The sequence below is a fragment of the Zonotrichia albicollis genome, chromosome 2 (assembly GCF_047830755.1).
Source record: "Zonotrichia albicollis isolate bZonAlb1 chromosome 2, bZonAlb1.hap1, whole genome shotgun sequence".
NCBI classification, from domain to species: Eukaryota; Metazoa; Chordata; class Aves; order Passeriformes; family Passerellidae; genus Zonotrichia; species Zonotrichia albicollis.
This window is the reverse complement of record NC_133820.1, coordinates 17,387,830-17,410,685: the sequence shown is the minus strand read 5'-3', so window position 1 is coordinate 17,410,685 and position 22,856 is coordinate 17,387,830. Positions and strand designations below refer to the sequence as shown.

The following is a 22,856-nucleotide window of genomic DNA, read 5'->3' as shown; positions in this document are numbered from 1 at the left end:
AAATCATGTCAAGATTTAACCACCAGGAAATCACATTCTGCATCCAGCAGCTCTGTTATTTTCAGCCTTTCCCATGGAGCAAATGCTGATACTGACATTTTCCCCCTCAAATGTAAGCATTTTCCATTTCTCCTCCAAAGAAAGACTTTTTGCCTTAATTACTTCTGGTTTTGATAGAGCTAGCAGGTGTAGTGAGTATTTTCTTCATTTCAACTAGTTCATTCAAAGTTGAAAACCCAACTGGGAGTTGAAAAAAAAAGAAAAAGTCTCTTGCAATCTCTGAATAAAAAGCAGGTGGGAGAAAATGAGGTCTCTGAATTTTAAAGCAGCCAGACTTTCCTTGGCACTTAGGTCTTGTTTCCTCCCTTACATTCTGGCTGCACTTTAGTGAGAAGAACACTACCCAGAGTGGATTTTCACAGTAATTCAAGATCTTTCCAAAGCCCTTCATTCTTTCTGAAGTTATTAAGACTGATAGTTTGACTGCATGGATGAAAATGCATTTTTATGAACACAAAAACCTGAAGCTACCACAATTACAGCTGGCACCATAAAACAGGATTTAGTCAGATTTATGTCTAGACTCTGATAATGACACTTTTAAAGCATTAATTGAACACTGTGGGGAAGGTACTAAGAAATAGTTCAAGAATAACATGCTTAGGTAATATGTCATCCTCTTGGATCCTAATTTCTAATTTGAGATTAACATCTGCCTTGTATCTGGTAATTAAGCCTCTCATTAGGTCCCAAATTCTGAAGTTTAATCAGGCAAAAAGTTTTGTCAAAAAAAGACAAACTCAAACCAAACCAAACAAACCAGGCTGAAATACAACTATTTCAGAGAAAAACTTTACATTTCTAACTTCAGCATTTCTGTATTTCTATGCAGATATTGTCAGTTTGACAGTAAGATTTGGTGAAGTGCCCTTTCCTGAGTCACCTGCTCTGCTTTGCACAACTCCCAGGTTGCAAAAAATTTCAGAGTTTCTCCACACTTGTTGAAAACAAGAGTTTCACTAACAGCAAGCGGCCAGAGCAGAGCTATGGAGCAACCAGATGAACTGGAACATAATAAATTAATTAGACACAGTAAATTATACTGCATTTTTTTTCCCAGCTTGCCCTAATAAACTTTGTAACACCACAAAGCCAATATGATGGCTTTAAAGAAGTTAAATATTATATGGAAAGGCATTTTTTAGAAAATGCTGCCTGTTTCCAGATGGGTGTATGGTTTTCCCCAAAGAGCAGAGTGCACAGCTCCAGGTGTCACCCCCTGGATAAAGGAACAATTTCCAAAGTGAACCTCACAATTGCTGAACAGAAAACTGGGACTGCCACTACCAATATCAACAGTAAATTAAACCCAAGGAGTGCACAGGGACAGCCAAACCTCCTGCAAAACAGCAGCTTCCCCACACCCCTGTGGAGAAAGGGGCCCAAACCTGATTCACTATTGCTCAGGTGAAGAGAAAGGGGAAGATAAATGAACATGGTTTAAGAGACACTGAGGAGGAGCGCAGACCATGCTCCCCCTGAATCCACAACGTGAACAAATCTTCCATCCCTCACTCTCCACCTCCATGCCAGAACATTCAGCTTGTTATTTCCCTCCATGCCAGAATATTCAGCATGCTATTTCCCTCCCCTCACTACATGCAACTACAGGAGTTATTTATAACTCAGAAGAAACCCTCCTGACTTTATTCTTTCCCCTACTTGCTGAATGCACAGAGTAAAATGACAACCTGGTATCCTGACACCATCAATCTGATGTTAACTACTATCATGGCACAGAGACATGGTATTATATTAATAACCATAACCACTGTAACACTTGGATTTAGTCAGACAAGATGAGCTGACTAAAAAAAGGGGTTGTTTTTCCAGAAAAAACCCTCTGAACTGGGCTGTTTGTTTCCCAACTCACTGAGCACAGAAGGAAGCTGCACCCATCCCCACACACACCACCCTGGTGCAGCTCTCACATCAGCTTCCTTCCACCAAACCTGCAACCACTGGACAAGCAGAGCAATCACCAGCTAATCCAAAAACTCCCCAGACATATCAAGAGGGTAGTAAACCTAAAATATCCTTGCTTCATCTCCTTCTCCACATAAACATCTATTTTCGGAGCTGTAGCTTCTATTATTGATCTCTCGAGAACAAACAATTTGGTTTTAATTCTCCCCTCACCATGGCAATATGTGCACCAAGTAGAAAGATGGTTTATTTAGTAAAGTGCATTTGATGCTATTTCTGAATTTAAGATACAAAACAGTATCTTCATGGTTTGCAAGTCTAATTTCTACAGTAATTTCACAAGAACTCAAGTGCCCATTAATTTTTCTGATATTACAGACCACTTCCCCAGTCATGTTTTCTGTTTTCTTTTCGAAAGAAGTTTTGAACAAGGCTGTTATATTTTAATTTATATTTTAATTTATATTTATATTTTTTCTGACATTTCATACCATCATTTCTAGTTAGTTTTCTCTGCAAAGTTTCCCCCTCTCCTCTGTGTTCATGTATTCATTTTTGTCATCCTACCTGCTCCCATGTACACAGTTGGCCTCCTCAATCCTTCCCTGGATGACAGTTCCTACAAGCACTTTATATCTTTGCTACACACATCAAAGTTTTGCTTTCACCTTCTGGTTTTATAAATGTAAAAGCAAAAAGAATACATGTATGACAGGAATCTGAGGGAAAGCATCTTCAAACAATTAAAGGTGAATATATATGTCAAACTATAGGACAAACAGGAGAGGGGGAGTGACTCCAGCTGCTGATAGCATCTGTTTTCCTGGCACATTCCTTCTGCAGGATGAGAAATCAGCACTTCACAAAGATGAGGCCAAACCAGGGACACCTGCATTGGTTTGAATCTCTCCAGGCAAAAAAAAAAGGCCACCAAAAAAAAGAAAACCCATAGGCTTCTCCCAGGTTTACTTCAGTTTCAAAGTCTAGCAAACTTCAGATGTTTGCATTTTCAAATGGCCTGTCCCAAGCAGCCACCTCTGGAAAAAGTGACTCATCATTCCCTTTTGGACATAGACTAATAAGATTCTGTTTAAAAGATGACACCAATTTATATTACTGCCAGCTGTGTTACCAACACAGAACAGTGAGTTCAGCACTGCAACAAGTGAGTGCAAGGAGGCTGAGGAAATGCCATCCTTGGGCATTTTCAAAACCCAACTGGACAAAGCCCTGAGCAAACCAACCTATTTCTGAAATCAGCTTGGCTGAAAGCTGCCTCATACTCAAATCACACCCACCCAACTATCTTCTATGTCTGCTTTTTTTTTTTTTTTTTAATGACAAGCCCACAATGACAATCTCCATTAAGAAAAAAGATGCTGAGATCTCTCATTTGACCACATGAAGCCATCCTGAGCCCTCTCCTTGAAATCAGTGGGCTGTACAGGAGGGCAGGGCATTGCATATGGAGCACTAAAATTAACTCCAAACTGCCTGAATTTCACTCCACTTCCCAGGTGGTTTTTGCAGCCTGCAATGAGCTCTGTGTTGTCATGGCTACTATTACAAGCATTTCACCCCTCTAAAACTAATCACATCCCAGCTGCAGCACAGACACACCCTACCAGGTAACTCAGCCACAGATTCATTTTTAACTCTACCAGCTAAATCCAAGATGTGATTTGAAACACATTCATCCTTCTTAAGACAGACCTAAGTTGAAGTATTACTTACATTTATTTTGCTCCTCTCAATCCCTTTGCCAGCATTGAAATGATGGGTTTCTCTCAGGGTGTCTTCCAGATTTCACAGCACTAAATCACATCTCTCTCACATCACAGTCTGACATCATTTGTTTTCAAAGGGCAAACAAATCAGCCATGGGGGACCAAGGGCCCGGGGAACTGTGCTGCTGCACATCCTCAGTGGAAAGGGAACTGCTGCCTCTCTGGACCAGAGCAACCACTGCATGGAGCAGGATCAGCCAAGTCCCTGAGGTCAGCCTGGTTTGTGTTCAAAAGGAAAAAGCAGCCTGTGCAGTGTCACCAGCTGCTCTTCCAGCCTCTCCTCCAGCCTTTAGTATCTCATGTTTTATCTAACCTCCAACTCAGACCCATATATAGGAATCTCTGTTTAGTTCCTGGATAACCATTGCTCTGCTTGCAGAGAGGAGCTTAAGTAGCTTAGAGAGCTGCCTGCCAGAGAATGGAATTTAGCATGTTGTTCCAAAAGCCTGGCTCCTTATGAACTTGGATTTTAGTGTTGGCAGTGCTCACATCCATGTAGAGACATGGGTAGCAAAGAACATCCAACTTTGTCATAACAGGCTCTTAGCAGCCCCTTTCTCCTCTCCCAGGCTGCTTCCATGAAACTTGTAGTATTCCAGTTATTTTGGAGACATTCTCATAGAATTTCCAGCCAAGTGTGTCTGGAAATTCCTCCATGAGTTCAAAACATATCACTGAAGAGAGAGATAAATGTATTTGAACAGGACAACACTAAGTTTTATTTCCACAGCAAAGCAGGCTGAAAAGCCTGCCAAGCTCAACCTCTTCAGCTCATTATATTTAAAGACACAGCAATGCTATGTTAGGTTAGTCCAGATAAATTCATGCTTTAGGCATGTGGGCATGGCCACAGAATTCTTTGGGTATTGAGCTTTTAGACAGTTGAGGTTTCCATATTTTCCACAAGCAGCAGCCACAGCACAGAAACAACCCCCCTGAAATCCACATTGAGAACAGAGAGCTCCAACTTCTCTTCAAACTCCTGATTTAGAGGAATACTCTGCACTCCTCAAAGTGCGTGGTTTGGTGCTACGGGCTGCTAGGAAGGCAGAGGCTGCTTTAATCTCCAGGCATTTATCTCAGACACAACTCCTCAGTCAATGTAGGACACCTATCAGCTCAGTGCTTCACTCTAAGCTGCCTAAATAAAGCAGCAGAGCACACAGTGGCTTTTACACAAACACTGCTACATTTCAAGCACGGGCTGCTAGATTATGGGCACATTATCCACAGATGACAGAAATCACAAACCCAGCCCTAACGTGACAGGAATGGGGCTCAGTGCTCACATTTCACCAGTTTAGTGTTTACACTGCACTTCCCAGAGCTCCAAACTATTCCCATGGCCAGGGGCTCCCCATGGAAACAGCCTGGCCCCATTGGCTGTGCATCAGCTCATAGAAATTAGGAACCTCCAGGTTAATGTGGCTGAAATAACAGATAATATATTCAGTCCAAAAACACTATTATGGGAATTGCTAATAAAATCCAAGTGAAGATAGACATCATGTGCTAAACTACTGCTTCAAACAACAGAAACAGTGAGAGCAAAGCACCACTTCAGTCAATAAGCAAAAAAAACCCAAAAAAACCCACCACCACCAACCAAAAAACCCACGAAACAAACAAACAAAAATCCCACAAAAAAACAAAACCAATCAAAAAACCATGGGGCAGTGAAACTATGTAGTTCATTAAAACTAGCAGTCTAGGACAGGTGTCCCTTTTCAAAAAATATTAATCTATTGCAGTACGAAATACAACAGTAGCCAAAATGTTGTGATCTGAATTATTTTGCTTTTAATAAAATCAAAGTATTCATGGCAAGTTCAGGCATTTGGGCACCTCACTCAAGAAACAAGGAAGCTCAAAGAATGAGGTAAAATCACTGTGCCAAATTATCTTCACTTCTAAAACAAAGTACACTAATTAATCACACTAAATACATGTTAATATTCCAGGTTCCTTTGGTGGCCAGAAGCTGAAACAGCAGGCAGATTTGGCAGTAGGGAAAAAAAAAAAGGACAAAGCATTTGTTTCAAATATTTTGAAGCTTGGAAATGGTCAATTAAAACACACCCAAAATATACAAATGATTCTTATGAGTTTATTCTATATATTAAGTGATGACCAGCCTATACAGAGTGATACTCCATTATTTATGGGCTAAGAGATTTCTCAATTGGTGAAAAAGGACAATTCTTTTAGGGGCTCATGTAGGCTCATGTAGGGAGGGAATTTAACCAACAAACTCTCTGAAGTGGCAATGACTGAGCAAAGAAGGAAATGTGATATCTAATGCTGTTATAATTTCTGTCTACTTTACTCCTGCACTACTGGATTGCTGAGTGCATCCTTAGAGGAGTCACACCTGGTATCAGAAGGAGCCTGCATGTGGCTGGGTAATGGGGGAGCTTTCTGGATTATTCCCTATACAGCTGCCTGTAACTTTGAGACTCTGCTGGTCCCTCACCCTTTCACCACTGCCTGAGCACCAGCCTTCACATATCCAAGAAATGCATATTCATCTTCATCTTTCTGGTATTTTTCCTGGGGGGAAGTAGAAGAGACACGCTGATTTCCAAGGCTTGGGTTGGTATTGCATGAGAAATGCAGCAAGGGAGCCCCAGCCTGGAGGGTGCCGCAAGTTCCAGTGGAACAAAGAATATTCACTTCTTAGATGAATTCCTTAGAGAGGACAAATTGAATTTAGCCCAGAAAGTGACCAAAATGCATCTGGTCCAGCAAGTTAATAAGGGTGCTCCAACCCAGGAGAGGCAAAAAATCAGATGGAATTACAGAAAAAAAAAAAAAAAAAACCAAAAACAACCCCGAGTTAATCTCTCAATATGCAAGGTTGATTCCCTGCTGAAATGGTGATCTCTGATCTTAATCACCCCAGCTCCATCTGAGGATATTCTAAGGGAATTGCAGCAGCCAAACTAACATATTTAAGAAGAAAAAGGAAATAATTAGTCTTTCTAGCTACTTCCTACAGGGCAGACTTACATTAAAAATTAATGAACTAAAATATTTATCAAAGTCAGCTTTCTTCAAGCAACAACAAACTAAAGAGTTAAAAATACCCAAACCAACAAAGGCAAAAAAGTGCTCTAAGGTACTTGCATTAAATCTCATCTACATCTAATCAAGAGGTTTGAATGAGCTCTCTTCTCACAAACAAGCAGGTGATGTAATTAATTTTCTCCTGAACCTTGAGGTTGTCGAAGAAGAGGATCTGACCTAATACCAGCTAATTCCTGCTGTGTGCAGAATTGTAATCTCTCCTGCAAACCAGATTTGACCTGGATTCAAGTCAAGAATTTTAAGAGGGAACAAAATAAGGGGAAAGAATGAATCCTAAGAGATGTGTGCATGTTATTCTGTATGCATAATGCACACAAGTTTATATTTGCATCAGTACAAAATCTAACTGCTGTCAGACGCACACATCACACCCCAATATTAAGTTAAGACATGAAGAATTAATTAAAAACCACACTGGGTTCATGTATATACTTACCACATGAACTTTCTTTTGTTAAAAATAACATTTAGCAGGGCAGATATAGATGACCTTAAGCTCTAGATTTCCTGATTTTAACATTAAAACTGTAAAGTCATTTACACATTTTTCTGTCTGTTTTGTTGCACATTTTGAGGACTACAGGCACTAGTAATCACACACATTTTAATTTGAGCTGCCACACTGTATAGCTGAGAGTTTACATATCTGCAGAAAATCAGTGTAAAGCTGAAATGTAAATAAACTCATTAATATTGCAAGTTTGTGCATACACACACACACAGAGGATTGTAGGCTTGTAAATAGTACAGGCAAAACTGCCTGGAGGAAAAACTTGGCAAAATAAAACCAAGATGATGATCCTACATAGATTTTCATTTCTTTTGTTTTTAAACACTTTATTAAGCAAACAAACAAACTCATGTGTCATGCTGGAAACTTGTTCCCAGCAATGTCACACTCCTTGCAAAGTTCTCCAGGCACAGCCATATTAATTCCAACTCCAGCAAGCTTTTCCTTTTACAGTTGATGTGTATTTTTTCACTAAAGCCAGTCAACAGATTGCCTTTCTAAAAGACATTGTTTGCTCCAGACAAGGTTCTAAAAAGTCTCAAGACTTCTTTTGGCTGAACATTTTGGACATATGTGCAGACACAGAGAAACAAGGCCAGCCCAGAAATGTAGGGCAGCCCTGCCCTGCTCCTACCCTTCCCAAACCCAGTCAAAACAGCCAGGCACGTGTGGGCTCCTGGCTCTGCTGCTCCCAGCCACCACCTCCAAGGGGTAGAATCTTCATTTTCACCTGCCTGAGACATCCCTTTTCCATGCTGAAGACATTTGTGTCCCTAATACAAACACACTAATACACGGTGAGCCTGTCAGCCTAATTTCCGTGTTACGTGCTGAGAGACAGCTGTGAGAACACAGAGCACAAAATAAGAGTGAAAGAGCTCTATAAAGGCTTGCAGAAAAAAATGGAAACACACAGTCACCACCTAGCCCAAGTGGCATCCTTAGCCACCATGCTCTCAGCTGAATAAAAACACAAAAACTCAGAAGGCAACAAAACCGAGTCCCATAAAAAGTAACACCAGGGCAAATCAGGGAGCGTATCTACCCCAGCCACACATTGGTAAGTACACACCAGCCTTCCAGAGCACTTCAAAAATTACCACCACTCTCCAGCTCACCCCAAGGAAGCATTTAAAGGACAAGCCACCACCAGCACAGCTGCAGCACAAAAATCCAACTTACCAATACAAGTAATAGGCTAAAGCCAGGACAATCAGGGTAGCGCAGACTCCAGCTAACAAGCATATACTTGACTGGTTTACCAACATCTTCCCAGTTTGTTATTGATTAATAAACAGACAAGCAAATAAACAGACAAAAAATAAAACAAAGAGGAGAAGAAATGGAACGGCAAAAACGCACGATGTGAGTCTTGGCTAGGAAAGCGAATCAGTCTTGACATGGAGGAGGGATTATGGTGACAAAAGCACATCGAGGTAAATCTGGAAGTGCTTCAGCTACTAAAACTGCCTGCTCAGCAGCCTGAAAAATCACCTGGCTGTCCTCTCTGCTACATGGCTTTGTACGCCACTGAACTAAAAAAGCCCCTCTTACCTCAAGAATGAAGGCATGAATGGGGCAGAAGTGGACTAATATTTAAAACAGGTAATACTGCTCAAGAAATATGACAGTCAGGTGGTGTTGCTGGCAAACCAAGCCTTTGCTCTAATCCAGTAAGCTCCTTAAAGGAAATTACCAGGCTACAATGGACCGGATTCGCTCGCGTGGTTGGGTGTGTGCTCAGCACAGCCACTCGACACTTTCTGTGTCTGCAGGACCTGACAAAGGATTTTAACAAATCTAGATTTCAACACAAAGGAACCTCCCATCACAGGACCCAACAGATGATAATGGTGTTTCCTCTCTCTTCTCCCTGCTCCACAATCAGGGATTTAGGAAGGCCTGAGCAGGCACAGTCCAGGAGTTTGGTTAACAAAGAGGAGATATCGGAGCCTGGAGAGGGGAGAAATGAGGGGGCAGCAGCTACACCCTGTGCAGGAGCATGGTGCTGATGGAGTGGTGAAGCTCAGGGCCCTGATGCCTCAGGTTTAGCTTTTATATTCTTCAGATTCTGTACTGCTTTAGTGTGTAAGTCTGGGCTTCATATCAGGGGATGGTGAGCTCTCTTCACAGAGCAGGGAGACAAAACAATTCCTGCTCCAGCTGGGCACCAAGGACAAATGATCCAAATCTCAGGCCCAAGACCACAAACAAGGTGGACCAAAGAGAGAAAACAAGAAAGATAGGACTTCATAATCTAAAACTATAATTAGAAAATTAGCTCCAATATGCAAATGGAGCAGAACTTATAAAAGTGAGAGATCCTGTGACCTGTTGTCCATTTTGTGGCCATTTTGGGTTGTGCTGTCCAAGGTGGATCTATTGAGGCCTCTTAATAAATCCCTGCTTTATTCTTTAGCTCCATCCAGTCTCTGCTCTAGGGCAGCTTCTCAAGGCATCAGCCCCATCCTGATGCTCTGCAGCATAATGTGGACAGTCCAGGTAAAGAGAGACCAGGACACAACAGGTGGACTGAAGAGTGATTCCCATTTATGAACACAGCCCTCTATGAAGATGCAGCATAACTCACCTGGTGAGACTTAAGCCTCTAAAGAAACAAATTCCACGCAAAATCTAGCTTAGATACCAAAAATAAAATTTAAGTGGTAGTCACAGGCACAGACACTCACATTTTTTGACTAAACTTTAGCAGGAGTACTAAAGAGAGCAAAGTCATGGTGTAAGACTCTCTTAAAATCCTGGCTGCCCTGGAGGTAGAGTCACATCAGAAGATTTCAATAAAGTTGAAAGAGGCAGCACAAAACCAATTCAGATGAAACAAATAAGAACACATTTACATTCAAAGAACAGACAATGTTTGGAATTATTTGGCCAAAAAAGGAAAAAAAAGAAAGGAGGTTGTGAATGTTAAAGTTACAGACAAATAGGAACTTTTATCTGATTTAGCAGAGCTGAGTAGAATAAGAACATAAAAGCTGCCTCTGAGTTTAAAGCACACACCAATTAAATACAACACTCCAGAAAGTGTGGTGAGTAAGGGTCCAGTGGAAAACCAGGAGAGAAGCACCACAGCATTCATAAAATAAGGGAAAATTTCAGGTTCTCTTCGTGCACAAGTCAATAGGTCCTCCTGTCCTCTTACATCCTGCACAAAGTCCAGGTCTGGACTTTTGAAACCTCACCTACAGCTCAACCCCATTTCTCAAGCAACTCCAAGGTAAAAGTCTTACTACTATCTACATCTTTGTCAATGAAGGAGATAGCTTGCAACTAAATCCCTTGCTTAGGAATAATCACTTTCTGTGGGCTCCAAAGGAATTTTTACTGATTGTGTCCCCCAATCCCATTTTGAGATTGGTCACACTGCTTTTGCTCTCAATTGCAGAAATCAGGTAATATCAAAAAACATCAAAATAAACCCCAAAGCCCAAGAGACAAACACACACACAGTTCAAAGATGACAGGAGGGTTTCAGACATGCAGAGTCACTAAACTGGCACTTGCAATGTTTTCATAGGTGAAATTCAATCACCAGTCTCCAGGACTGCTGATCAATACTTTTCCAATGCACAACATTCATTAGAGAAAATGCACAAAATGGATTATGACTGGGCACAGGACAGCATCGTGATTTTATAATGAAAACAGAACCCAAAGTAGCAATTAACAAGAGGCCTCATTTGTAAAAAAAATAATTACGATATTGGAATAATTGCCTATATTTGGAACAAGGCTTACTTGGTATTTCTGTGATAAAAGCTATTCTAAAATTATAGTGCTGGTATTCAAACAGCAATTCTATAATACCAGCCCTTACATAACAAACAGAAAAGGAGTTATCTAACAGAAGCCCTATTAGTACAAAATTATTTGAGTAATAGGCCTCTTGCAATGTATAAAATAGATCAATGTTATGTAATTACAAAATGCTGCCAATCTTAGTCTCTGATTATTAAGAAAAAACCTCAGAAATGTCTACTCATCTCTAAGACTACATAAAATGCTCCTCTTTTCTCCAAATGGTTGAATTTTCAAGACAACTGGGAATTCATCCTTGTATTCAGATAAAAATAAACTACAAAAGAAACTTCAGGAGTCTTAAATGCATTTACACACCAAGCTGTGAAACCTAGGGAGCCATCTGCTAGACAGACTGGGTGAATCTGGAAGATGCTCTGTGGCACAGGCCCATCACTTGTTAAAGCAGGGGTGCAAAATAAAGGATAAACAAAAGAGTCTCACCTGTGAGATGTCACAGGGAAAATGAAATACTTTGCTTTCTGGATGAAAAACTATGCAGGAAAAAAAAAATTAAGCCTCAAACACATGACAGAGAGAGAGCCAGCCAGGAGACATCTGTCTGCATGCAAATGTGCTGTGGCTGAGCAAGGAGGAGCCTCAGACTGCTGCTACACAGAAAATCAGCAAGCACAATATTCATGCCTGCAAGCCCCTGCCCAGGTTCAAAGCTCCCCTTTGAAGTACTGAGCACTAATTGGGAAGAAATGGAAACTCTGTCTTCCAAGAAGTGCTGAGCTGCTTTAAATTTCAGGTATTAAACACCACCTGATGTAGAAGAGGAGCAGTGTGGTTTGCTCTCTGATCCACAGTAATGCAGGATCCCCGATCAAAGTGAACAGGCTGGGGCAGGAAAGCTCCTGGGGCTGTCTGGTGGCAAAGCCTGAATCAGTGAGACCAGGGGAAAAGCCACCACCTGCTGACCCAGTGAGTCCAGAGGAAAAGCCACCACCTCCTGAATCCATGTACCCACAGGCAAAGCCACCATGTCCTGAACCAGTGAGTCCAGAGAAAAAGCCAGCATCTCCTGAATCGGTGTGTCTAGAGGCAAAGCCACCTCCTGAATTAGTGAATCCAGAGAAAAAGCCATCACCTCCTGACCCAGTGTGCGTAGAGGAAAAGCCACCACCTGAATCCAGGTGTCCAGAGGCAAAGCCACCACCTCCTGAATCAGTAAGTCCAGGGGAAAAGCCACCACCTCCTGACCCAGTCAATTCTGAGGCAAAGCCACCACCTCCTGAACCAGTGTACTCAGAGGAAAAGCCACCACCTCTGAAACCACGTGTCCAGAGACAAAGCCACCACCTCCTGTATCCATGTGCCCAAACAAAAAGCCACCACCTCCTAACCCAGTGTGCCCAGAGGCAAAGCCACCACCTCCTGAACCAGTGTGTCCAGAAAAAAAGCCACCACTTCTGAATCCATGTCTCCAGAGGCAAAACCACCACCTCCTGAATCAGTGTGCCCAAAGACAAAGCCACCACCTCCTGAATTAGTGAATCCAGAGAAAAAGCCACCATCTCCTGAATCCATGTGTCCATATAAAAAGCCACCACCTCCTGACCCAGTGAATCCCGAGGAAAAGCCACCACTTCCTGAATCCATGTGTCCAGAGACAAAGCCACCACCTCCTGAGAGCCAGCTTGGAGACCTCAGCACATCCCCTTTGTTCATTTATGCCTCTCTTCCAGATTAAATAGGATTATTTATTATTTTTATGATTAATAAATAAGTTAGAGGGACAGGGCAAAGCAAAGGCCTCAGGTGACACCTGAGCTGTATCACAGCTGCAAGACCAAAAAGAGACAGAAGGAAAGTTTTCCCCTGCCAGTGCCCTGCTATACTAAATCTAAAAAATCCCCAGAAAAGCATTTGCATGATCTCACCTACAAATGTACCTCCAAACCAGGAACTGCTCACAGTTTACCAGCAATGAAGAAAGGCAGCTCTAGAACTGAGAAGCAGAATATATGCCATGCAATTTTGACTTTACAGTGCCCAGTCTTCCTGACAGATCTGAGACAAGTTATAAAGACCAACCAGCCTCCTGTCACCAGGCTGACGTTTGTCACATGGACAAAGACACCTTGTCTATACATTTTTATATACATAAAATGTCTGTACTTTTTCTTTTTTTCTCACCATGAAATTTTCCATGGTTTAAGCCTGGAAGGAGACAGAGACCATGTGAAGAGTGAGGGAAGACAAAAGTCATCATTCTTCCAAATTCAGATGTTTGAGATCTTCATCACAGAGGATACAGAGAAGCAAAAATGCCAACACCAAAAGTAGGGTTCTGCTGAGTGACTGTCACTGAGGCAGCTTCAGATAAAACCCACTGTTCTGCAGTCAAGAACAAATAATAGGTGAAAAACATGACCTGAAAATGCAGCAGATATACAAGCAAACAGTTTCTGAGAGAGTTCAGTGAGCTGAAGTGGCAGCCTGAATTCCAGAGGGTGGGGAGCTGGATCCTGCTCAGTGCATTCACACTGCTCACACAGAGCTGCGCATCTGCTACCACGGCCCAAAGGGGGAAAAAGCAAGAAATGAAGGGCAGGGACCCACATCATCCCCTTCCTCCTATGGGATCCACCTTCTCCTCTCTTGGATGTCACCTGACTGCCAACAGCAGCGTGTTCATTCCTGAATAAGACATCTGTTCTTCTTTTGGATTATTTCACTGACAAATATTGCACAAGGCTGTTATCAGCCTGAATCCATAATTACCCCTGTGGTCAGACCTGTTTTTGCATATACACAAAAGCAGGTATTTTCCTAAAAAGATAGACCAGACTTATCAAGCAGACTGATAGCAAAAACAAATATATGCTGAACAAAGGTTTATTGTTCTGTGTTTTCTGTCAAGATCACACTAGCCTGTCCTGCTCTGGACCAATACTGGGAGCAGCCACTCACCACACAACTTTTACACTGACCTCTTCGCCCAATAATAAAAAACCCTCAAACCCCCAAACAAGCCACCATAAAAGAAAAAAAAAATCTTTCTCCTATGTGAATTTGAAGATCACATTTTGAACACAAAGCTGAACTGCATGTGCATAAATGTGCACTTCTGCTCATGGTGAAATCTTTATAAATTACAACCAGAATTCTTTACAAATGCAGGAGCCCACAATGCAAAACAAATAACTTGTAAGTGGGAAGGCTGCACATTGTGTAAATTCAGGCTTTTGTTGGCCATTCAGCTGGGAAACTGAACAGCAGCCACTCTGTAAACATCCCATCTGTCTTTAAAATCCACATCAGGCAAAAACCTGAAAAGAAGCATCTACAGCTCTCACCTTTTCTTAATATCTCCCATCTCCTGGGTGGCTTTGGCATTCTATTGCTAAATAGGCCTCTAGCAGCACATATAGTTAATTTAGGCCATCTGGATTCTGCAGAGCAGGGGACCCTTCTGTGGTAACACACGGAGCCTTTGAAATATGCTGCCAACAAAGATCACAAATCCAGGACTGGTCAGCCCTGTCACGATTCAGTGTCCCTTGTTCAGCTTCTTCTGAACAGTGGCCTTTTAATGCAATGTTTGAGAGAGACATGACCTAAATACCCTTTCACTGAAGGCTGCAGGAATCCCAGGAATGACTGGCCCACTAGAAATCCACACTTGCCTTCCACCAGCAATGCTCAGACAGCAACATAGCTTATAGTGAAACTTTGGGAGTTTCCACAGATGCTCTCTTTATCATGGTCTCATGTTTAACAGACCCAGACAAAAGGACATTCAAATATTCTGCCACTGTGAGTCCTTTTTCAGTCCTACAGGTGCTAAATACTGACACTGATCTGACCACAGGAGATCTCTCAGAGATCACAACGCCAGCCAGGTGGGCAGCTGCCTGTGTGGAAATTTCTGCATCTCCATACATTCCTCTGTATTCCTTCCACTTCTGTCAGAGACACAAAAAAACACCAAAGCAGAAATTGTTTCCTACTGGAACAGCTAAAAAGCCCTGGAAGAAATGCAGAATGTGAAATTACTGGTATAAAAGTGAGCATCCACTTCTCTTGGAGCTTGCAGCATTTCTGAACAGTTTGCCAAGTCAAAAACTGCTCCCCATCACTTGGAAAATTAGAAGCTAATTAGTAAAGAGAAGAGTTCACTGTAGCAAAGCTTCATATTCAAAAGACCCTATGTGCCAAACTGGAATTATGGATGTCACCACTGCTAGCTTGGCACTGCTCTTCAAAAGCTCCTCAGTCAGGCTGAGTAGCAGTTTGAGAAGCAGCATTTATGCTCTTATGATTCATTTTTATCTGCCAGAATAACCCTCAGCTCATCTGCAATTATATGCCCAAAAAATCAGATATTCAAGGGTATTACAAACTGTCTGCAGTTCAGTGCAATGTGTTAATATAGGACACATTTATAGACAATGAGTCTAGCAAACCAGACTAGCTTCATTTAAAATAAACAAACAGGCAGCCTGATCTATTTACCAGAACTAATCTAAAAGAATCAATATTTCCCCAATCAAGACCTAGAACAAAAAACTTCATGCTATTTACTCAGCAATGTATAATTACTTCTTGAATCTGCAGATTTTGTTCACTTTTAAGCCCATTAAACATGAACTACTTTTTAATAGTTCTATTTAAATTCTTTTTACCTTAACTGTAATAAACCAGATTTCTAAATAACTGGAATAATTGAAACTTCGCTGCCTTAATCAGAAGTATTTTACTGTCAGTAAGTTCATTACTTCCAGGCAACTGGGAGTTTTTTCTATGCCTGGTTTGACTGAGTGCTCATAATTCTCTCCTCCCAGGCACTACCACAGGCTCACTCTAAACTCAAGCTTAAGGTCAGCATGTCCTCAAGGTTTGCTTGTATAACTGCCTTTACAGTTATTACTCATCCCACATCTCTACCAACAAGATATATCTTAAGCTAAACTGTTGGGTTTGAGGTTTTTTATTTAGATTTGGGTTGTGTTTTGAGGTGTTTTGTATTTTATAAAGCAGATAATTTCAGCAGACATTGGGGAACAGTTAACCCAGGGCACACAGAACAGTAATGAGAGGCATTATTTTATCTTCAGCACAGGAAAAAGAACTGCACAAGGTGATACTTAGGCATTTTGTTCCCATCTTGCAACATGGATCCAAAGTACCCAGATGACTTTGAACTGAACAAGTTGACAAAGCTCACAAAGCCATGGCAAAGAAGGAACCTGCAAAATGCCCCAGGTCCTGCAGTGCCCAGCAGCCCCATCACTAGCTCACACTGCCCTGAGCCTCCTCCCTCTGTCCTTTTTGTCCTTTTCATATATCCCACAGGAGCGGGCTTGCTCAGCTTTTGGAGGGTGTCCCTTATCAGCCCTTTGCAATCACAGTTTGGTTGTGCAATCTTTAACTCCTCAGTCTCAGGCTGACTGACTCTTGTGCATCACTTATCCCACTAAACTTTGTGGAAGAGGTTTTACAGCTACCTCTGTGAGCCAGAGAGAAGTTTGATAAGAGGATCCATGTTTATCCCTGAAAGAATTTTCCACCAAGGTCATTGACATAGAAACCAAGAAGGATAAATAAGAGAAACCTGCAACGGCCTATTCCAATGAGCACTTTGTTTGTCTCTCATGACCAAGGAGTAAAGTGTAAACTTATAGTTTTGTAAGAATGTATAAAAAGCATGCATGCCATAATAAAAACTGTTTGAAGCCTTCTGAAAATGGAGTGTGTTGCTTTGTATTGTCTCCATCTCAACTACAACAAAACTAGAACACCACAACCAAGGAGAAAAGGGAGGCTCTTTCCAAAGGGAGACACAGGTGCAGAGATTGGGCAAATGAAACCTTGAATCAGAAGTGGCCTTGCTGCAAAGGCACAGTAATATTGTCCTGAAACACATCCTGTGACAGTATTTGTATTTAAATCTGTGCTTTCTGCTGCTTTGGAAAGTACTGCCAAAGGTGCTGAATGTGTGGCCTTCACAACATCCACATGTGAAAACAACTGCTCCCACAACAACTTTGACATTTTCAAAACAATTATGAAAGAGTAAATGCCATTATGGCTTCTAAGAAAGCACTTTCAGTTTGGATTACTTTTTTCTTCTCAAAATAAACATCCCCAGGAGATCAAGTTCAGTCCTTGAGCTCCACTAGCAGATACCCACAGCTGGAATGGATCCTGTGCTGGCCCAGAGCAGTGACCACCCTGGCAGGGCTGAACAGTGCTGGGTTCCAGCCATAAACATATCCAGAATTGTTCAGCAAGGGTGGTTTTCCTTAGGAAAGAGGCTCAAAGCTTAATGGGGTGCAGTTTTTGAAGAGTAAAAGTGAATGCTACTGGAAAAAAATCACTCTCATGCTCCCTTCCTCCAAATTAAAGGTGCAACAACTCAGTGCCTATTTATTAGAAACAGATAGGAGACAACATTACTTCTGCAAGTTGTGCAAAACTGACTCTGCCTAAAACCAGACTAACAGCAGGGATCACACCTCTGGGAGCAGCTTTTCAGAACATCACTCTGCCAGGGGAGAGGCCTGTCTTACAGGATTGAGACCGCACCACAGCCTCCACACTGGTAAATTAAATATGAAAACAGGGACTGGAACTGGTCTTCCAATATAATTTACATTTCACCTTGCTTGAACTGTAGAAACTCTTGAAACTGTGACTGCCATGACTGCTTTTGTCAGCTGCTCTCAGGTCTAGCCTGATGAATCCAAAGATTACTTTGGTTTTTCTCTTTGTGGTCCCAATTAAGTTTTTATGAAAATTGACTTTTCCAGCAATTTCTACAAGTTATAACATTGATAGGTTTTAGAGATAAATCCCCCCCAGTAAGACACACAATAAGGACAATAGCAGCAGATGGCAGATCACAGAATCATGGGATGGTTTGGGCTGGATGTGACCTTAAAGATCATCCAGTTCCAACCCCCCTGCCATGGGCAGGGACTCCTGCCTCTATCCCAGCTTGCTCAGAGCCCCATCCAACCTGGCCTTGAACACTCCCAGGGATGGGACATTCACAAATTCTCTGGGCAACCTGTCCCAGGGCCTCACCACCCTCACAGAGAACAATTTCTTCCCAATATCTGATCTAACCCTGCTCCCTCTCAGTTTGAAGCCATTCTCTCTTGTCCTGCCACTCCAGGCCCCTTGTAAAGAGTCTCTCTCTATCTTTCTTTTTCTTTCCAGCTCTCTTTAGGCACTGAAAAGCCACAATAAAGTCTTTTCTTTCACCTTCTCTTTTCCAGACTGAACCATCTCAGTTCTCTCAGCCTTTCCTCACAGTGGAGATGTTCCAGCCCTCTCATCTTCTGGGTGACAATCAACAAGGTGAAGGCTGAAGGAATTGTTCAGAGGGCTGCAGCTCTTCTAGCATGGTCATTCACTTTATTCAGAACATTTAATTTCCAGATTATTCCTCGTTTCAGGTTCTAGTGACCCAAGACAAGACACTCAAACAGGACCACACAAGGGCACAGGTAACAGGCCTGGCCTCCTGCAGGGCTGGGTATGAGAAACTCAGATTTTCTCCTCTCTGAACAGAAGCACAGCTTGAGAATTCTAGAACTGTCACAATCCAAAATCTTGCTCCTCCCCACCCCAGCATGTTTTAGCTCCTCAGTAACTCATCAATGGCCTTTTCAAGCCTTACACACAAAGAAGAAAAGCAAAGATTGCAGCCATGTAAGTTGAAAAGTATCCTACAAAACTGCAAGCAGATAAAAAAGGGGCTTTCTTGTTTCTGGGACATTGCTCCTACACCAGTGTCAACAAGCACAGGCAAAAACATTTTACACAACCAGTTTTGAAACCAGCTGGTCATCCTGACACTGGGACAAGGCTGCTTTAATAAATCAACTCCTGGGTGTCCCTCCACACACCAAAGCTGCAGGCACTCAGCCAGGTTCAGCTGCTATAGCTAATTTTTGGGGGTAAAATTTTTGACCCAAGGATATTTTGGGCTTGCAGGAAGTGTCTGTTTGCCCACCAAATGAGCTGGGATCAATGCTTTCACTTCCTCTACAGCAGGAAAATGTACATCTTAAAGGGATGTAGCTTTGCACAGGGTCAGTACATGCCCTGAACACAGATTGTGGCTGCTCCAGAATGTGCAAAACAGCTCTGAGAAATATCTCACAGAAATTACCATTTTTAGGGAGACTACTCATCCTACAATAGACCTTGAAAGGTGATAAAACACCAAAGCAATAATTTAAGTCTTTGCAAAACCACAAATATTAAATTATTTGCTTACCAAAAAAATCTACTAATAGCCCCTTAAAAGGGGCAGGGTATTAGAGATCATCATTAAAATGTCAACATCTGACAATAACCACGGGTTTTAAGATTTTGTCCTGAAAAAAAAACTGCTCTGCTGCTGTGTCAGCAGGGTCTCAGCAGCTTTCCACTTTCCCTGCCACTGTTTGTAGGACAGACTGCAAAAAAAGACAAAAAGTAGGAAGCTTGCAGAGATACTTAACATTTTCATAGCCAGTTATTGGAGAAAATTTAAAGGTGTTCAGATTAAAGGCAGCCTAGGATGACCCCAGCCAGCATTGATGAGATTTCTATGAACCCCATCAAGGAGGTCCTTCAAGCACTGTAAGGACATAATTCCCCTTCTACATTTAAGGAAGGAGGAGACAGATAAGTATTTCTGGAGTCCCAGGGAGGTTTATTTGTGGTTAAATCTCTGCTGCAATGATACAGCACACATGAGACAGCAGCAGCAACAATCTCAAGTGCTGATTTCATTCCTAAACTAAAATTCTCCAAGTGGGAGACATCTGACACCTCTCCCAGCAGTTCATGCAGCTCCATGAAAATAACAGGATTTGCACACCCAGTTTTTTCCCCCCCCAAAAAGCATATTGCTACAGACAAAACACAAATACAGAAATGTGGGGGAAGATTTCTTTCTTACCACCACCACTGGGGACCACTTCTGGCACCTGGCAACACTCAGAGCAACAGGAGAATCCCCATCTCCTCCCTCCAGGGAAGTACCACTGCTTATGTCTCAAGAGATTTGCTTTCTCATTTGCCTATAAGCAAAAAAGACATTCTCCAGTGAATGAAGGTAAAAAGTATTTTGTTTAGAAGCAAAATGCAATGCAAACAAGCAGCTGGTAAACAAACAACCCAGGTAATGAATAACCCAAACAGTTCTTAGTAAAATTATGACTATTTTTCCTTTCTCTGAAGGAAAAAACCCTACTTGATCCTTCTTCACATATATATTACTACACTCAGCTCCACAGGTACCAACTACTATTGCTTTCAGAGGGACTAACTGGCACATATCTATGAAATTAAAAGCAAGTGTTCTAAATTTGCCACTAATAGTGAAATTGCAGCTTCTATTCAGACAGGAGCAAGGGCTTGCATACATAAGAACTAGCCTACTTTTCCTGGCTTTACTAATCAGCATAACAAAAGGTTATTTTATTTCTCTTACCTCCAAACCCTGTCTTGAGAGAAGTTACTGAAAATGAAGCAGAAGCAATTATCTGCTCTGAGAACACACAATTAATCCCTATATTTTATTAAGGGTGTTTTTTATGATCCTCAAGCAATTAAGCTAATCATTATTTAATTTTAGATTACTGAACTGGAGATTTACTTCAGACACAAACTCACTTTCCACATAATTTAGTCTCAGTAATTAGAGATGTACTTTACCCAGAGGTGGCTTGTTTAAAGCATGTTATCTAATTTCACAAGCCTCACACCATGAAAGTTTCATGCAGAAACCTACAACCCAAACTTCAAAAATGAGAAAAGCCCTGAAGACACTCAGATTTACCAGACTGCAAACCAGTTTTTCCTTAAAAAAAAAAGAAAAAAGGTTCTCTAAACGTGTGCCCAGCAAGTTAATGTATCACAAAAGCCAACACAAAGCATTTCTATAACCCACCACTCCTCTAGCAAGTTGTTACAACAAAGAGCACTCCTCTGACATGGATCACATAATTTATAACTTATTTTAACCAGAATGCAGAGTCTGCAAATATAAATGTTTGATTAGGACACCCAGCAGGACCTGCCAGAGGATGTAAGCAGTGATGGAACACTCAGACACTTAAAGAATTCTGTGACAGTGTTAGCAGAGGAACAGCAATAGGGACCAGGCAGGCAGGTTCATGCTGACCCTGGACATGATGCCAGTGGAAAACTGCTCAATTCCATCCTATTTCAGATAAAACTGTGCTCTAGAAATCAAACTGTGCCAGGAAACACCAGCTACCCTGCACACTCCCACCCACCCAGCTCAGCTTTTGTTCTGCAGACAGTCTCTGCCATCCATGCAGGCTGGGACATTGTCCAAGGCCAGTTTTATGTCAAAACACATTTGCTGGCTTTTGGAAGGGCATCACCTCCCACCACTGCCACTCAAGAGAAGGAAAACACGACCAGGCAAATATTTGAAAAACACACAGTGCTTTTTGCAACTTTTTGCTTTCTAAATCCTCCAACAAAACCAACACATGCAACTGCTCATTCAATTAAGTCAACTATACTTAAATCTCTAAAAATGCAGATGCAGATTTATTTCAAGATTTTAGTGCCAGTACTTTCACAAACTTGCCACATGTAAGAAAGGCTACAGAACTCATCAACAGCACGTGAGATTTCAGCAAAGACTGACAAAGAAGAATCAGAACATGAAGCTACAAGGAGATCATAACAAGACAGGTTGGTTATTGGGAATGTGTTTAAAATAAATACAAGTAAGTCTCAGCTATCTGGATATTCAACAAACACACTTTTCACATTAAAAGTGTAAATTTGGAGACAGAGGAATTGTGACAGCAGTACAGATTCTGCCCAAAAGAGATGTGCCTGACAGCACAGAAAGAAAAATCTTCTATGAAAAGGCTTCTTGGAAGTAAATGATGAAAAGACAAACCCTGACAATCAATCTTCTGGTTCATTTTTAACTGGTTAATGGCTTGCATACAAAAAAAGAGTAATTTTGGCAGCTGGGAAGCAATCTGAACATGAGGGTGCATTGAGGTGTTAACACCACAGGCACCATGGCCATGAAGAATGGAGTCACAGGATTTGGAATACAATTGCTCGTCATAAGGCAGTAAAGACAACCACTAGGAAGGGAAATAAACCACTTCAGGCAAAAAAGGCTGCTGAAATCAGAGCAAACAGCTGGTCAAGAATAAGTTCAGGCTTGAATCCCTGAGAACAGCAAATCTCTGAGAGAAGTTTTTGGGGACAATAAACCTACATGCTTGAGGAAACCCTATTATGACAAATTATGAGCTTTCTTTAGCTCTGACTGGTTCTGTAGTTGCTCCATCTAAATAATCAAAGGGTCTATGAAAATATCACCAAAATCAGATGGTTCAGCTGTCAGTGCTGGTGGGGAAGGTGTTACTGTGAATTACAGGGCTGGGGGGAAGTAAAGTATAAAAAATTACCATACCATTTCTGCATACCTATACAACAAATACTGTTACATTTAAAATAACAACATAAGTCACTTTGTTTTCATTAAAATCCACACATGCAACTATGGCAATAAAAAGTGTTAATTAAAAAAGCTCAGCAAGTAAGGAGCAATATCTCATCCTGCCTCCCATTATCCCACAACAAAGGGATCCCTAAAACCAATGGAACACAAGTTGAGCTGCTCCTTGGAATATTCTCTGGTCCTGAAGCAATTC

General features: G+C 41.6%; 1 protein-coding gene across 7 annotated transcripts in view; it reads right to left on the bottom strand.

Annotated features, from left to right (window-relative positions):
• AGPAT3 (1-acylglycerol-3-phosphate O-acyltransferase 3) overlaps positions 1-22,856 on the bottom strand; it is a 93,298-nt gene that overhangs the window by 33,278 nt on the left and 37,164 nt on the right. For 4 of the 7 annotated variants that reach the window (XM_005489003.4, XM_005489002.4, XM_074534488.1 and 1 more), the window contains exon 2: positions 20,099-20,219. The exons of the other annotated variants lie outside the window; for them this stretch is intronic. The gene's annotated coding sequence lies outside the window, so the exon portion shown is untranslated. The remainder of the gene's footprint in view (positions 1-20,098; positions 20,220-22,856) is intronic. 7 annotated transcript variants of the gene reach the window in all.